At 52.1% G+C, this 16,857-nt stretch overlaps 1 long non-coding RNA gene across 1 annotated transcript in view; it reads left to right on the top strand.

The window, feature by feature from the left end:
* LOC122464724 overlaps positions 1–16,603 on the top strand; it is a 44,131-nt gene extending 27,528 nt beyond the window's left edge. Inside the window, exon 5 of the long non-coding RNA XR_006289036.1 lies at positions 16,554–16,603. This is a non-coding gene — a long non-coding RNA (uncharacterized LOC122464724). The remainder of the gene's footprint in view (positions 1–16,553) is intronic.
* The last annotated feature ends 254 nt before the right edge of the window (positions 16,604–16,857 follow it).

Here is a 16,857-nt window from a genome sequence, read left to right as displayed (position 1 = left end):
GGTATTTTCCAGCCTTCTTTAAACTTTCAGTGTTATAAACAGGGAACAGAACCAGAATCTTGCAGAGCATGTTCCTACCAAACACATACTGCTACTAACGGTTATTGTTGATTAGTATTGCAGTAATGCATAGGAGTGACAATTAGGGATCAGGCCCTCACTGTGCTAGGTGCTGTCCAACACAGAATAATAAGACCATCCTTGTTTGAAGCAGTTTAAAATCTAATTTAATTCAGACTAATTTATTTCAGTTCAAGAGGCTGCACCGTTGCTTACTGGCGGAAAGGCTCACCTTACAGTGGAGAAAGTGAAGGTTCTTCCATGACAGCCACAATGTGTGTGTCACTAATATTTATCCTGCAATAATAACTCCTTTATTTTGATTTTTAAGACAAGTAAAATAATATAAAACCCTTAAAGAGATGAGTACATCCCTAATTTGAGCAAGTACAGGATTTTACCACCTTAACCCTCGACTTTTCCTGCCCTGTTCCCTTCTCTCTGCTGGTTACCAGAAAGCCTGACATCTAGACTGCAAGTTCCTGAGATCTCTGTCTTCTGTGCAGAATCTAGTATATTCTGGAGCTCTATATTGATAAATAATTCAGTACTGTACGACCTGACAGGACTTTGGGTTGAGAAGGCAGATAGTACAGGGGTGATATGAGGTAAGGGTGGGAGGTCACATCTCTTAAATGACAGCATGCTGTTCCTCTTGAGATGAAGCTTGGGATGTTACATAGGGAGATACTGGGCGAGGAACAACTGCTTTTTGTGGGTCCTTGTTCTCTCCAGTTGCAAGGCTGTCTTTAACAAGGGTGGAGAAGATGGTCCTGAGATGAAGAGGGGCCACTGAATGCCCTTAGCAGAGGGGGACTGTACTCCTTAAATTGTGCAGAGCAGCTCTTTGACTCTTTGTGGGGGATTGGCCTCAGTATCTCAAGGCAGAGGATTTTCAGTAACTCAAATTGCAAGGGTTGCTGCTCTTCATGGGATGGGAGTGGAGGATCCTTTTGCAGGACTGCCTTCTAGAACTGGGTAGGGCTGCTCAGCGTCATTCTCCCTCCAGCAACAACAACAACAAAGTTTGTCCAGTGAGGCATGCCATGGCGTGTGTATTTTGTTCTAAATGGATATGGAATTGAAACTTGTTGACTAATATAGCATATAATCTTTTTAAAAATTCATTATTTCAGATTTGCAGGTCTGAAGAGTAACAGGATATCAGTGACAATGGCAAGTGGGAAATGGTCCAATTATTAAGTTAGCCTTTCAAGCTGGCTCATTGCCAAAGTGAAATAGTTTTATGAAAAATACAGGGCTTATAGTGCTGATTTGAGCATATCCCCAAATAGAAACAAGCATCCCATGTTTTTGTTCTCCAGGGAGTAGTTTGCATTTTAAAAAATTAAATATGACTAAAACTCTATGGAAATTAAAAAGATGATTGTTTACATTTCAAACCAAATGATAAAAAAATCCAGGCCCATTTGTGGGACAATACACAGTACAAGAAATTGATGCATCGTTGAGTCTTTAGGGAGTACATTGTCTCAATTTTGGAGGTATATAGACTTGAGGTGAATCCATTTTGAACTGGAGCTGGTTGGAAAACGGTAACTATGTTCTATGACCAAGTTATATTTTTTTTAAAAAATGTTTTTTTAATTAAAAATCAGTGCTTTTTTCATTTTTTTGATTGTTTTTTATTTTTGAAAACCAATTTTTGTTGGTTTTTAGTTTTTCATTAAACTTTTCATCAAAAAAAGAGTTTCATTAGTTTTTCCTCATAAAAAAAAGTTAAATGAAAAATTTGGGCGAGTTTTATTCAGAATTTTGTTGCAGTCAGTAGGGAGTTCACCATACCACCCAGTGCTGGGGACAAATATGACAGATTTTCACTTGCCCATTTCATTTTGCATCTCTTGCTTGAGGGAGATTCTCCTTCAGGGACCAGATACTCTCCCTAAAAGGAATGCCCACTGGGAAGCTCTTTCTTTTCTGGATTAATTTGCCTCATGCCATGCCCACATCTGTCAAAATCTCATTTCTTCATTGTACAGATCTCAGTAGTAGCTTTGGTGGGAGACTGGCCTTGGAGCCTATTGACATCAACAACGTTTCCACCTCCACTGTGGTCTCCATTATTGAGCTTAATACCAATCTCAATGATGTACATGTAGAGCTGAGTGAAATTTTTCAGACCACGAGTTTGTTCCCCTAAAAAATGCCATTTCAGTCAACCCCAAACTATTTGCAAACTCAACACAAATTTTACCATATAGTTTTGGCCACAAAACAAAATCAGGCTAGAGTCATAAGGCAAGTTAGGTGCCATTCACAAAACTGAAGAGGAGGTAGTGCCCCTTCTCCCAATAACTAATAGCCCTGTGATTACAGAACTTGCTTGGGATGTGGGATCAAGTCCCTCCTCTCCCTGACGTGCAGCAGTATTTGAAGCCGGGGCTCCCATATCCCAGGATTTTGCCCTAGCCCCTGGCTTGTAAGGAGTTCTGGGATGGATCTTGCTCGGTCTCTCCTGTTGAAGCTGTTCCACTTTGTATGAATAAATAAATAGTCCTTGGAGCAGGGACTGAAATCTAGCTGTGTCCCCTAACCACCAGGCTGTGGAGTCATTCTCACATACTCTCTCAGTCCGAATGAATATTTAAATACAGTATTATTACAACCCCTTGGTTGCCAGCAAAAAGTTGCTATGAGCCAGCAGTTGCTAGTAACCGCAAGCAGGAGTGCAGGAACCTCGGTAGAAGTGGGGGGACCATGAGGTCCCATTCTCACTTCTCCTCTTCCCCTGAGATCCTGCCCCCTGGTCAGTCTGGAAGCCAGAGCCAGGTCATGGTCAGAGCCGCCCAGGCTGTTGTGGGGAGCCCTGGATCCTCCTTCTGCCCTGGGCGGCACACCCCAGGGGTTGGGAACACGTGCCAGGGGCTGCTTTCAGGACCCCCGGCCCCCAACCAGGGGCAGATGGTTTCCAGCCTAGTCAGGGGGTGAGGCCTTTGGGGAAAGAGCAGGACCATGGATGGGGTCCCATGGAGAGTGGAGGCTAAGCCCCACTTTGCCCCTCCCCGGGAAGAGCCTAATGCCACCAGTAGGGGAGATGATCACCTTCCCAGTTGTGAAGCACAGCCTCTGCCTGTGTCACTCCGCGCCTGTTCAAGGCTTGCAGTTTGGGGGGGGGGCGAACATGGCCCCCTGCTTTCCAAAGCCTGCCCATGTTACAAGGTGGGCAGGTATAGCCCCAGTTCCAGCGCCCATGAGTAGAAGTGAGGTTTGCAAGGCTGCAGCCGGGGAAGGAAGTGCTGGGATGTGCCTTCCCCAATTGTAGCCCCACAAACCTGCCTGTGGGAAGGGATGCAACCCTCATGCTGAGGCTTTCTACAGGGAGCAGGGGCACTGGGGGCCTGTGGAGCTGCACCGTACCTCTCCCTGCATACTCTGGGGGCTGGGGCTCAGCGCCTTCTCTGGGTGCAGCCCCCCCACCAGGGCACAGACTGCAGAGTATAGGGAGAGGTACCCTGCAGCTCCCACATCGGGGCTGCAGCCCCCCTCTACTTCCCTGCCCATTGCCTCCCCTCCCAGCCCCTTATCTCCTGTGTGGACCCAGTGTGCAGGCAGGTTTATGGGACTGCCGCCCCAGACGGAAGCGCTGGGATGGGCTGAGCACTGGCTGCCGGCTGGTTTGTGGGGCTGCAGCCAGGGAAGACACATCCCAGCACTTCCTTCCCTGTCTGTAACCTTGCAGGGGCCTTTCTTCCAAAAAATGTTGCTAATAAGCATCATGCCAATGTCTGAATCCCATTCACATTAAAGTCAATGGGACAGGATGGGTGCCCAGCAAAATATTGCTATTAACTGGTAGATGTCAATATTCTGGTTGCTATTAAATGGAATGTACTGTATTTATACAAAGTGGTACAACTTGAACAGGAGGGACTGAAAGCTTCACCTCAGAATATCCTATAGCTCAGTGGTTAGAGCACACATGTGGGATATGCCAGAGCTGGGTTCAAATCCTTTCCTCAAATCAGTCGGCGGGGGGGGGGTCTTTGAATCTGGGTCTTCCACATCCCAAGTGAGTGCTTTAACCACTAGGCTCAGAGGGAGGTGCCGACCTTCTCCCCCTCCTTGTTTCTGTGAATGTGTGAAAATGAAATATTTCATTTCAGACAACTGAAAACGTTTTTTATTTGTTAAGGCTTTTTGTTTTGCCAAGAAAACTTTTTTTTTTGTTTTAGAGCAATCTGAAACCAATTTTGATTTTTGTCACTTCAGCCAGTGAACTGAAAAATTATTTATTCCCACAATTCCATGTACATTAGAGATGTTCTGAAAGTGGAAAAAAATGTCAAAAATCTCAAAATGTCACAGTTGTTTCCATCTCACAAGGTTGATCCTTTTGTTTTATTGTTTCTGGTGAATTTTTAAATCAGTATGTAAATAGAATCTTTATTCAAAACTATCATCTAATTGGGTTATCAACGTTTGTACTTACAAAAAAATATTTTCAGTATAAGGAAAATGCTGACAACCATTTAAATTAAAATCTTAATAAAATATCATGAAAAACAAAACGTTTTTAAAAAGTCAGATCTAGATGAAAATTTTCATTTTAAAAAGTCAACTTTTTGACAAAAAATAGGGTTTTTTTGACCATTTCTAATAGGCACAATACTCATTCCCACACAACCCCATTCAAAATTATGAACAGCATCTCTAGCGTCCCTGGAAAGGCCACAGCATCCAGCATAGTCACAGAACACCAGTGTCTTTCCCCACATGCCACTGCCAACTTGAGGGAGTCAAGATTTCATTACTTCCTGGTATTGAAACTAAGGGGCAAATTCATAATGGTGCGCAAAACTGCACAAACACCCTTGGAAGCAGCTCCACGGTCGGGAGGGGAGTATCCACCGCTCTCACAGAAATTCTATTGGGAAAGGGCTGGACAGAAATTCCTTTGGGAAAGGGCTGCTTCCTTCCACTGAGATTTTGTTGCTGTGCCTCCACTCTAGGTGGCTTTGCTGTTTGGCATTAAGAAATCCCACGACTCATCTGACAAGGGGTGGTCAATCCTCAGACACAGAAACACTGATATATTCATTTCACTTGATTTAGAGCACCCATGACATTAGGTGACTGAAGAACAATTAATGAACATGAGAGACAGAGAGAGAGAGAGAGAAAATCAGTTCTACATAATGCACTCCAGCCTCCCCATCCCAAGCCATCCAGATTAAAATAATACTTGACCCACATAGAACAACCCCAAAACCCTCATCTCACCTGTGTTAGAAGCCAAAGAGAAAAGCTTTACACAATGCTCTGAAGGTTAAAAAATCCAGGCTCTGATGGACCAAGGGGGAAAGTGGTTTCCAATGTTCAGAACCTGTAGAACAGTGGACTCACTGCTAGGGTAGCCATCATGGCTTGGTATGTTCTAGCAGCGATTTCCTCATCTACTGCCCCCTGCTGACAGCTGTTCCCATCCTGTGGTGGTCTTTCTACTTATGACTCAACCCTCTGGCCAGGTCATGTTTACTTCCACCCTTTCTGGGGTGAACAGAGAGTTCAGTAAACTAAACTCATACAAACATAACTCTTTTCCCCTACCCAAGCTCACTCCTTTATCGTCTCTTTCCCCCTTCCTGGGCTCTGCAGCATTATCCTCCCACTCTTGTGCAGAGCAATGCTGGGCTTTCTCTTAGGTGCCTGGATCCAAATTCAACAGTGCTTCTCACCCTTGTGTCAGGATGTTCCTGTTGCACCTTTTCCTGTAGCCAGTAGGGGAACCCAAGCCCTCCCTCTCCTCTGGATTCCAGTTGAGGGACCCTGTAGCAGACTTCTCGCTGCCTCCCTGGACTTTCTCTGACCTTGGCCTTCCTTCAGGCCCTTTCCCAGAGCACCTCCCTGGACATTCCATACATCTACCTCTCTCTAGGCCCTTCCTTCACTTCCTAGCAACTAGAGAGGGACTACAGATTTTTTCCCCTCTCTCTCTCTGCAGCCCGCTGCTCGTCTGGGCTTCTTCCCTTTAAGATTGCCTCCCCCGCAGGGCTTCTTCTTCGTTTGGGCCTGGCCCACCCTCCAGGTGCAACCAGGTGTTTTAATTTAGCTCCCTAGCTCCGGTTAACACTTTTTAATACCATTGGGAGTATATACTCCATCACAGAAACCCTCATGAAAAGTGCTCTGCCTCAATCCTCCTTCCTGTGGTAGAAAAGAAGATACTCCTTAAATACAGAGCTTCAGGGTGTGCTGCCATTCAGTGGTCTCCAGCAACCTTTGCTTTAGAGAGGGATTTTCTAAAATGCTGCTGCATTAACAGCAACATCTACAGAATCCAAAACTCAACTCTGCCTCCTGACCATAAAGTACTTCATCATATCTGCTACATCTGCTTCAAGGAGCATACCCTCCATTAATCTCTGCTGAGTACGTATCCAGCAGCCTCACAGGAGAAAAATACTATTAAGAAGAAGAGCTCTGTGTAAGGTTGAAAGCTTGTCTCTCTCAGCAACAGAAGTTGGTCCAATAAAAGACATTACTACACCCACATTGTCTCTCTATTATTCAAATTTTCAGAGCAACCACAAGAAATTGAGCAACTAGGAATAGCCACATTTCAGCTAACTGATGGCTCCAGCTAGGATGAAGTAATATATGTGGCAAAAACCTCCATCTTCAGGAGCATTTGAATTACACAACTTGAGGATACAAGATCAACAGCAAACATTCGAAAAATCAGCAGCTCCTTCTGAACCACTACAGCAAACTTTGAGCTGACCTGTGCAGTCATTCACGAGACCCATCAGGTTCTAGGACCTGGAAATTGTGATACAGCATAGCCAGAGGGCAGCAGGAGAGTGTTGGTTTTTTTTTGAAGCAAAAGAGGTGTTTTTATTTGCATAACACACTTACAAAACAAAAACAGCAGCATATGCAATGTGTAACACAGCAACCAATCACAATTGTTTTCTCATTAGCTTCAGGGGAGGGAAATGTTCAAGCTTGCCTGGGCCCAGGGCGGGGGGCCTTCTTGACTCGCGTGGTCTTCCACCCTTCCGAGTTACCTGGTGGCCCAGAGCGAGGGGGCTTCATTGACTCTCAAGGTCTGCCACCCCCTCGAGTTACCTGGCGCCACGCCCAGTGTCACCAACAATTCCTTCCTTTGAAAGCACCCAACAAGAGGGGCAGCCTGTGGGGTGGACAATCCCGGGGGGGGGGCACGTGCACCCACGTGTGAAAGGACCCCTCTAAGGTGGTGGTGTCCGCAGCAGCAATGGCTGGGGCTGGGGTCCCTTACTCTCTCCCCCAATCAAAGGGTCAAACAAAGGGAACTGGACGGGGACACCGAGCAGAGAACCTCGGACAGCGCCCACTGCTCCTCAAAAGCATCAAGGGAGTCGGTGGACGCGGCCCAGAGGGACTCCGCCGGGATACGTGAACGGACCGAGGATCGGAAAACGGCCCCACAGTCACAGGAAACTCCGTCGGCCAACCTCCTCTCTCTGGTTTTATAGATGGCCGTTTTAGCCAGGGCCAGGAGGAGGTTAACTAGGAGATCCCGCGACTTTGTGAGGCCACGGATGGGGAGTGCATAAATAAAAAGGTGAGGGGAAAAATGCAACCAAAAACGTAATAGAAGATTTGTGAGGAGCCGGAAAAGGGGCTGCAGCCTGGCGCACTCCAAATATACGTGTGCCAGGGTTTCCTTCACACTGCAAAAGGGACAAGTATCTGGGATGGGGGTGAACCACGCCAAGTACGTGCCCGTGCTCACAGCTCCGTGAAGGAGCCGCCAACTGATGTCCCCGACAGGCCTTGGAATCAAGGTAGAATATAGGCTGGCCCACCAGGGCTGCTCACCCTCCAAAGGTGGCAGAAGGTCTCGCCACTTTGTGTTGGGGTGGGACACTAGGGTGAGGGCATGAAGGGTGTGGAGCATAAGCGTATATAGAGGTTTCCTTGGCGCGGTTTGGAAGCTTACCGGCTGCAGTTCATGCAGCCGGCTCACAGTAAAGGGGTGAGGGGGTTGATTGGGTCTACGGGCAGGGGTCCAATTAAAAGGTCCAGCGGGCCTGGGGTAGAGGGTGGGCGGGGTGTGCCCTCGAGCAGGACCCGGTCGAGGTAAGCTTGAGCAGCGGGCGGCAAAGCGGCCTTCACCTCCTGAAGTACGCGCCGGGGGGTACGAGGTCTGGAGAGCCCCATGCGCCGAGCGAGCGTCAGGGGATCCAGCCAGTCTCCCCGGTTGTAGCCCAGGAGGTCTCCGACTCTCATGACTTCTGCCAGGATCAAGCTCTGGCGCACCGAGCGGGACTCCGCCACCTGCACACAGAGCTGGGGGTTGTGTAGGAGGGGCTCCGGGAGGAGATCTGCTCCCATGGTGGCCGCCATGGACCTGGTCATTGAAAACAGTTTCCAGGTCTGGAGGAGGTCCTGGTAGAAGACCGGCAGCCCCGAGAGGTCTCGCGGAAAACCTCTCGGACAAAGATAAAAGAGCTGCTGGTCATATCAGAGCCCTTGGAAGCGGCGCAGGAAGGCGTGCGCCAATATGCTCCACGTCGAACTACCTGCACTATAAAGGAGCCTCTGCAGGGCCTGGAGGTGGAAGACACGGACCTCAGTGTGCAGATACTTCAGGCCCTGCCCTCCTTCCTACAGGGGTAGATGAAGAACCCCTACAGGGGCCCAGTGCATTCCTGACCAAAAGAACTCTAGAATCGATGTCCGGAGGTTGGTCAGGAAAGCCGGGGCCGGGACCAGGGTGTTGAGCCGGTACCAGAGCGTGGACAGGACTAGTTGGTTAAGCACCAGTGCTCTCCCTTGGAGGGAGAGACATCGGAGTAGCCTCGTCCATTTCTGGAGCCGCTCTATCACCCCACCTTCTAAATTTTGCCAGTTCTCCGGCGGAGAGGGATGCGTGGCAGAAAGGTAAATGCCGAGGTAGAGCAGTGGACCCGTGCTCCACCGGATGGTCTGAAGTGCGGGTGGGAGGGAGTTCACCTGCCGCCAGTCCCCCACCGCCAAGCCAGAGCTCTTGACCCAGTTGACTCGGGCGGAGGAGGCTGCCGAATAGATGGCCTGGCAAGCCTCCACCCGCGCCCAGTCCCCCGGGTCCTGGACCACGAGAAGCACGTCATCGGCGTACGCCGACAGGATCAGCTGCAGCTCCGGCTCCCGCAGCACCAACCCCGTCAACCTTCTGCAGAGGAGACAGAGGAAGGGCTCGATTGCCAGAGCGTACAGCTGGCCCGAGAGGGGGCACCCCTGCCGTACTCCTCTCCCGAAGCTGACTGGTTCGGTCAGGGTCCAGTTGAGCCTAATCAGACACTCCGCGGAAGCGTACAGCGCCTGGAGAAAACTCACAAACTGAGGTCTGAATCCGAATGCCTGCAGAGTGCCCAGGAGGTACCCATGGTCCACTCTATCGAATGCCTTCTCCTGATCAAGAGACAGGAGGGCGAAAGACAGACCGTCTCTACGCCCGAGTTCCAAAAGATCTCGGATTAGAAATAGGTTGTCAAAAATGCTGCGACCCGGGACAGTATAGGTCTGGTCTGGGTGGATCACGTCCGCTATCACGGACCCTAGCCGCAGCGAGATTGCTTTCGCTACGATTTTGTAGTCCGTGCTAAGGAGCGAGACGGGACGCCAGTTTCGTAAATCGCGGAGGTCCCCCTTCTTCGGCAACAAGGCGAGCACTGCTCGCCTGCACGAAAGAGGGAGGACCCCGCCCTGCAAAGACTCAGCCCAGACAGTGGCTAGGTCTGGGCCAAGGATGTCCCAGAACGCACGGTAGAACTCCACGGTCAGCCCGTCCATGCCCGGAGATTTATTGGTGGGCATGCGACGGAGGGCTTCCGAGAACTCGGCCAGGGTGAGAGGCAGCTTTGGTCAGTCTCGGTCGCCCACGCTGACCGTGGGGAGTTCCTCCCAGAGCACCCTGCAAACGCCAGGATCGGTCGGATCCGGGGAGAAAAGGCTTGTGTAGAAATCGCAGGCCCTCCCACACATCTCCACCGGATCCGTGAGTGGGGTGCCGTCTTCTGCTAGAAGGCAGGTGACATGTTTCTTGGCCCCCCTCATTTTCTCCAGGGCGTATAAGAAACGGGAGCCGTGATCCATCTCCCGAAGGAGGCGGATGCGGGATCGAACAAAGGCACCTCGGGCCCGATGGTCCTCGAGGGCCTGGAGCTCCTCCCGCTTCTCCCGGCACGCTCTGCAGAGGAACAGGTCCTCGGGGCTGGTGGCCAGACGCCTCTCCATCTCTAAGACCTCCCGTACCAACTGCTCTATCGCTGCATTTCTCCGTCGGCTGGTGCCCCGGGTGTAGTCACGGCAGAAGAGCTTGGCGCACACCTTCCCTAGATCCCACCATCGCCGCGCCGAGGGAAAGGCACGCCGCTGCTCTCGCCAGGCCAACCAAAACTCCCGGAGGGACGTCACGAAACCCTCATCCTCCAACAGGCTGTTGTTAAACTGCCAATAGGCCGGCCCCGGCCTCTCTGCACGGAGGGAGGCTGTTATGGTGGCTAGAGGATGGTCGGAAAATGGGGCCAGACGAATGTTGGAGGAGTGGGCCTGTGAAAGATGGAAACGGGATAAATAAATACGGTCCAACCGAGAGTGGTGTGACCGATGGGCTTCCACCCGGACAAAGGTGAACGTGGAAGTGTCATCTGGGTGGTGGTCACGACAGACGTCTACCAGGGAGTGATGTTCGACTATTTCTCGGAGAATGTTTGCAGCAGCCGGGCTCAGCTCGGCCCATGAGCGGTCCTGTTCCTCGAGGGTGGTGTTAAAGTCCCCTCCCAGGACTAAGCACTCATGAGAATCTAGGGTGCTGAGGAAGTCGGACACCCGCTGATAGAATTGTGGCCGCTTCGGGCTCGTTGTCGGGGCATAGATGTTAACGAGGTTGACCACGAGCCCCGCCATACAGACTCGGAGATGCAGCAGGTGGCCCGGCATGGCCTCAGTGACCCCTAGCACCTTGGGCCGTAGGTTGGGGGAGAACAGGGTCGCCACTCCAGCTTGTCGGATCGTGAAGTGGCTGAAGTAGACCCCGTCCCCCCACTCCAGCGGCCAGCTGTCCTCGGTGGTCGGATCCGTATGGGTCTCCTGCAGGAAAACCACAGAGTACCCCACTTCCCGAAGGTAAGAGAGCACCTGGGACCTGCGGAGAGCCATCCTACAGCCCCTGGTGTTCAAAGTTGCAATAATGAGGGGCGTCATGCGGAGGGCTGGGGGTTGGGGGTTCCTTGTTGGTGGGGGTGTTCACAGCCCCCAGCAGGTCGCGCAACAATCCGTGACCCATCCCATAAGTGAGTAAATTGTCATGGAAGCTGTGGGCCTGCCCGTAGGCCGCGGCACCATGCCTTCCTTTCCCTTTACCCTCCTTTATAAGGGCCCTTGTGGCCTGGAGGATTTGATCGAAGTCCCCCCATAGCTGGAGAGCTAGCTGTACCCTGTTGCGGGAGCCACGGATGTCTTCTAAAAAACTGTCGCAACACTTTTCGCAGCTCATGGGGGGTGGGGTTGCGATTTCCGGGTTATTCCCTGGTGGGGCTCTTGGTGCAGCCTTGTGGTCCACTGAGACGGGCAGGCAGGGTGCAGACCACCGAGGGGGTGTCTGACAGGCTAAAGTTATTAGGTCCGTCTCAAGCCTTGGGGTAAAAGAGGATGGCGGAGGGAAAATTGCAGCTCCTAATGGGTCGCGGCAGGAAAATGCAAAGGCTGCTCCTTGGTGGGGTGTCCACAAAAAATGGGAAAGAAATAACCCCAGGGGCAGCAATAGCATTGCAGGAGGAGGTGGATTGGGCAGGGACAGGGACAGGGGTGGGGGCGGAGGCGGGGGCAGAGGCGAGGCTCTGGGCTTCGGGAGGCAAGCAGCTGAGAGGTGGTGCCTCCCAAACAGATTCGAGGGTTAAGGGGGTGGGGAGGGGGCTCCCAGTGATGCTAGGCGCAGGCTCTGTGGTGGATTTGGCAGCCATGGCATCAGGTGGTGGACCACCTTCTGCAGGGTGTTCGCCCGGGAAGGCGGTTAGGGGGAGGGAGCATGGGGAAAGGGGGACTGGGGTAAGGTTGCCCAGATCGAGGCCAGCAGGCAGTAGGTCATTCTCTCCCTGGGTGACCGGGGTCAAACCTAGGGCCTCGATCTCTTCATACATGGAGGAGAGGTCGTCTTCTGCCACCCCGGGGGTCTCCCCCCTGGCGCCCGCTACGACGGTCGCTTCGGGGTTCTTGGGGGGTTCGGGTGATATTCGGGCAGAAGGGGCTTCCTCAGGGGTCTCGGAGGGGAGGGTCTCCCGTGGAGGGGAGATTCTACCTTCCAGTGCTATTTTGTCTTCCCCTCCCGACACCGGCGGCTGGATCTCACTGGTGGGCATAGCAGAAGGCTCAGTGTCAGTGCCTCCCTTCCTGGTCTTCCGGGGGGCCTCCACATCGGATGGGTGCAGTGGAGCTCGAGCCTTCCGCTTGCCTCGCTTTCCCTGGACTAGGGTCCAGCCCTCCATAGCATCGTCTGGGGGCTGGTTAGCAGGGGTCGTGTCGGGGGGCGGAGGTGACGGTTCAGGGGCTCGGGGGGGTAACGGTGAGGCAGCATGAGGGGGGGGGGGCGGTTCTCCTTGGGGCGGGCCCTCTCCTATGCCCGGTAATATCTTTGCTGCACCCTCCTCCATAGGCTCTGCCGGATTGTTAACAGCAAGGGCGGGGCTCCCTCGCTCGTCTGGGCATTGTAGGGGAGGTGTCTCTTGGGCCTGGGCAGGAGCAGCAGTGGATCGAGCAGGAGGAAAGGTGGTTTCAGATGTCTGGCGGCCAGGGGCGTCGGCAACGACAGAGCCGATGTCCTGCCGGGTCTCGGGGGTCTCGGGTGCCCCTCCCCGCTGGGCCAAGGGGCAGTCTCTTTGGACATGCCCCACTGATCGGCAGAGGTAGCACCAGGCCTCTCCTGTGGAATAGTAGACTCGATAGCGGGCTCCCTGATGGGGACTAGGAAGGACCCCTTGAGTGCCTCTCCGTCACGTGCCGCCGGCGGTGGTAAAAGCTGCACTTGCCGGCGGAACGAAAGGACATGATGGAGGGTGGGGTCCTTGCAGCCCAAAGGGATAGGGCTGATGACAGAAACGGGTTTCCCCAGGGTGGAGAGAGCAGGTAACAGGGCGGCATTGGGTAGAAAAGGAGGGACGGAGGTCAGGACTAGGCGGACGCCCAGGTCTTCTAGCGGCTCCAGGGGGACAAACCCCCCCCCCCCACCGCCAGGCCCTTCTCCACTGCCTCCTGGGTGGCAGCCTCCGATGCTAAGAAAAAGATGACCTTCCCGTACATCTTGGAGGCTGCCACAATAGCCGTGGGTCCTACCACCCTCGCCAACGCCTGGACGTATGTCTCCACGTGGGGCGAGGCAGGCACCAGGAGGCAACGGACGCCATGCTTCCTGGTTATGGTGGGAAAGGGGCCTCGGCCGCTATTGATGTTAGCGGAGGCGGTGTGTGGGCGAGATGACAAGGTGGCAGGCGGGGGGGGGGGGGCTGCCACCGCCTGGGCATATGCCCTGGGGGCCGGGGGAGGGACGCTCGCAGAGCTGGTGGAGGGAACAGCGGGGAGGGATGCCATGGTAGATGATGAGGGGCATCCCTCCCCGCTGCCATGGAGGGCTTGGTGGTTGTGGAGGGACCCTTCCCCTTCTTCGCACCCTGGCATTTCCGGCTAACTGGGGGGGCTTTCCTAGAATCTGGGGGGGGCAGTGGGCGTAGCAGCGGTAATAGTCACCCCGGTACCTCCGGCTGCCGATGCCCCAGCGGGGGCGGTGGCAGGTGTTTTGGCAGCAGTGGTGGGGAGGGGGGCTTGGGGGTTGGGCAGGGGCGTAGGTGGGGGAGGGGCAACTGAGGTTGTTAGAGGGGTCTCACCCCTCTCATTCCCCGCCATTGTGAGCAGGGAGAGACGGGGAGACATCAGAAGGAGGAGGGGGGAGGGGGAAGCAGATTAACCACTTCTCCCTGTTGGGCTGCAGGCGGGGGGGGGGGGGGGGCGGGCAAATGGGTCGGACTGGACAGGGGAAGGAAACAGGAGTTGGGGTCAGGTAGTAGGGGCAAACTGTGGGGTGGGCAGTCCGGGGGGGGGGGGGGAAGCGGACCCATGCGCGTTTATCCAAAGAGTCTCGTTTGGTCGGCTGTTGTATCTGGTCCGGATGATGGAATTCAAAGCAAGCAGTTGAAGCTAGAGGCAGACTGCAGGTTGCCAGCAGGGATGGATGGCGGGGGGGCTGTGACGGTTGCAGTAGTGTTGGGGGGGGCACCGATGGATCGGGCGGCAGCTCCGTGCCACACCCCCTGTGCCCCTACAAACGCAGTTAAGATGCAGTCAAACTCTCCCCACGCGAGAATACAGTTCAAAAGTTACTCAGTCTTACGGCCCCCTCCATGATGATTTGTAGCTTCCCCGGGCGATGTCTCTGTCAGCTGTCTTCTCTCCCAGTCTTTGTGGAGCATTCCAAAAATGCCAAGCAAAGATAAGAAGACGATTAATTGCGGGTCCACAAACAAACAGCAAAACGGTTGGGTCTAGGGGCGTCCACGCCCCTCCTCCGGGGAGCGGGTCGGCAGTCCTCCCCCCTCCTCCGGGGGTTGCAGCTGAAGCAATAGCAGCGTCCGAGGGCAGGCTTGGGGGGGGCTGGCAGGCAAGCTGTCAGCCAACCAGCACTCGAACGGCAGCAAAAAAAAAAACAGCAAAAAACCCAAAACAAAACGAAGAAAAAGTGTCTGGCCCAGTCGGGGGGGGTGGGGGGAGGGGTGGAGGGTGGAAACTAGAGCAGGGGCAAAAAGCAAGGAAAGCCCAGGCCAGAGGGCAGCAGGAGAGTGCTAGAAGGGAGCTTATTCCCTGTAGAGGGAAGAAAGTTTGCTATAGATTGATTAAAGCACCTGAAGCCAGTCACCTGATAAAACCCCTAATCAGACAAGGGGAGGAGTTGAAGCAGAGTGGATTGATGTTGGAGTAGAGAGGCAGTTTGGAGGAGCTGAAGCAGATTGGATTGGCGTTAGAGCAAAGAGAAGTTTGGAGGAGTTGAAACAGAGTGGATTGGTGTTGGAGCAGAGAGCAGTTTGGAGGGAAGCAGAGGAGGGTTTCGAGAAGTGCTGTGGTGGGCTAAGAAGACCAAGACCCTAGGTAAAGAGACACCTGGTTTGTGCAGAGGGAGGGCAGGAAGCCCCACAAGCTGAAGGGCAGGAGAGGGAAGTAGCCCAGGGGAAGGAACCGCTAATTCAAGCGGTTTACTGCTATTCCTAGGGCCCGTGGGCTGGGACCTGGAGTAGAGGGTGGGCCCGGGTCCCTCCCTCTCCATTCCCCTCCTCTAGGACACTAGTGGGGCAGTTAATACCCCAGGTCAGAAGTGAGAAACAGTGCCCTGATCCCTCCCCAAGAAGAGAAAGCGTGAGACCCATCAAAGTAGTGCTGGCAATTTGCCACAAAATGGATTATCACAGTTAATTCCAGGAGAAATTTATGAGGCTTCTTCACTGGGATGAATGTGCTATAATTTAATGGATCTGGAGGGATCTAGATGCTCTTTAAATAATCTTTGTTTTAGCTAATTAGATTGTGTTAGCAGAATCTTCCCTGCTTCATGCTGAGGAAGCAACAGGGGGGAACTTGGAAAGGAATTGTTAGTTAAAAGAGTTACATGGCTACTATGTCTGCCTAATTACTCATCTCACTAACACATGCATTAGGGACTGTAAACCCCTGGAATAAACAGTACCGTAAATACTCTGAAGTTTCCAGGGTATCCTGGAAAACACGTTTGAAAGGGGAAAAAGATAGTGAAGTGTCAAAGTAGCCTTTAAGCAGCTCCTGAATGATAAACATAGCCATACATGGAGAGTAATTGACAGTAAGACTATCTATTTCAAAGGATCCTGTAATTTCTTTTAAAATATTGGATATTTATTTCTCGAAGGACTAATTTGGTTGACGTAGCTATTTAATGCTCTCACAGCGTCTTCAAAAATTCTCTGCTGAATGAAGGCAAAACTTCTGAAGTCAGTATTAGAATAAACATCTGATGTGTATCACAACAGATCAATTTAGGAAGCTCTTGGCTGTGTGCCTAGGGAAAGATGTTTGGTCATTTTCTGTCTGGTTTTGAGAACAGAATAAAAAATTAAAAGATGATGTCTTTGGATTAAGACAGATTGAACATAAATCTGGAGGACCTGATTTCCCTCTCATTTACACTGGTTTTACACCAGTACAACTCATGGATTTCAGTGGAGTTATGCCTGATTTACACTGGTATAAATAAGCGGAGAATCAGTGTTTTATATCAAAGGATTATAATAAAATCTGGGTACATACTGTAAAATATATATTTGAGAGCAATTGTTCAGATGAATACCTGTAACTCACTTTGATGAAATTTGACTCTTTTTACCCATTTTCCACAATCTTGTTCTTTGTTTGTTTCTTTGTTTGCAAGAATATATTTACAGAAAGCAAATATCTGATGGACTGTTATGTGACTATATGTTTGTGCATAGGTTCACTCAAGAAGTACTCATATGGCTCTGTGACGGGATCCACTCACTGCAGGTAATGCCTCCTTCTGCGTCACTTTGGGAATTAGCTCTTTCCAGGTGCTTTACCCTCCTCTCACAGTCTGTTCATCTATCCTGTCTTGCCCTGTTGCCCTCTTGCTCCAGGAGCTTCAGCTTCCTCTTTGTGACTTTACCCTCTGGCCAGCTCACTATAGTCCTTCCCTTCTAGGGTATTAAAGTCTTTTGGCACAAACTGTCCCAGGCAGCCCGCTCTCCACCACTGGGTCTGTGCCACTTCCCCAGAGGG

This window comes from Chelonia mydas, chromosome 1 (genome assembly GCF_015237465.2).
Source record: "Chelonia mydas isolate rCheMyd1 chromosome 1, rCheMyd1.pri.v2, whole genome shotgun sequence".
Classification (NCBI taxonomy): Eukaryota; Metazoa; Chordata; order Testudines; family Cheloniidae; genus Chelonia; species Chelonia mydas.
Note: the sequence above shows the minus strand (reverse complement) of the source record. Positions and strands in the feature narration are given on the sequence as shown.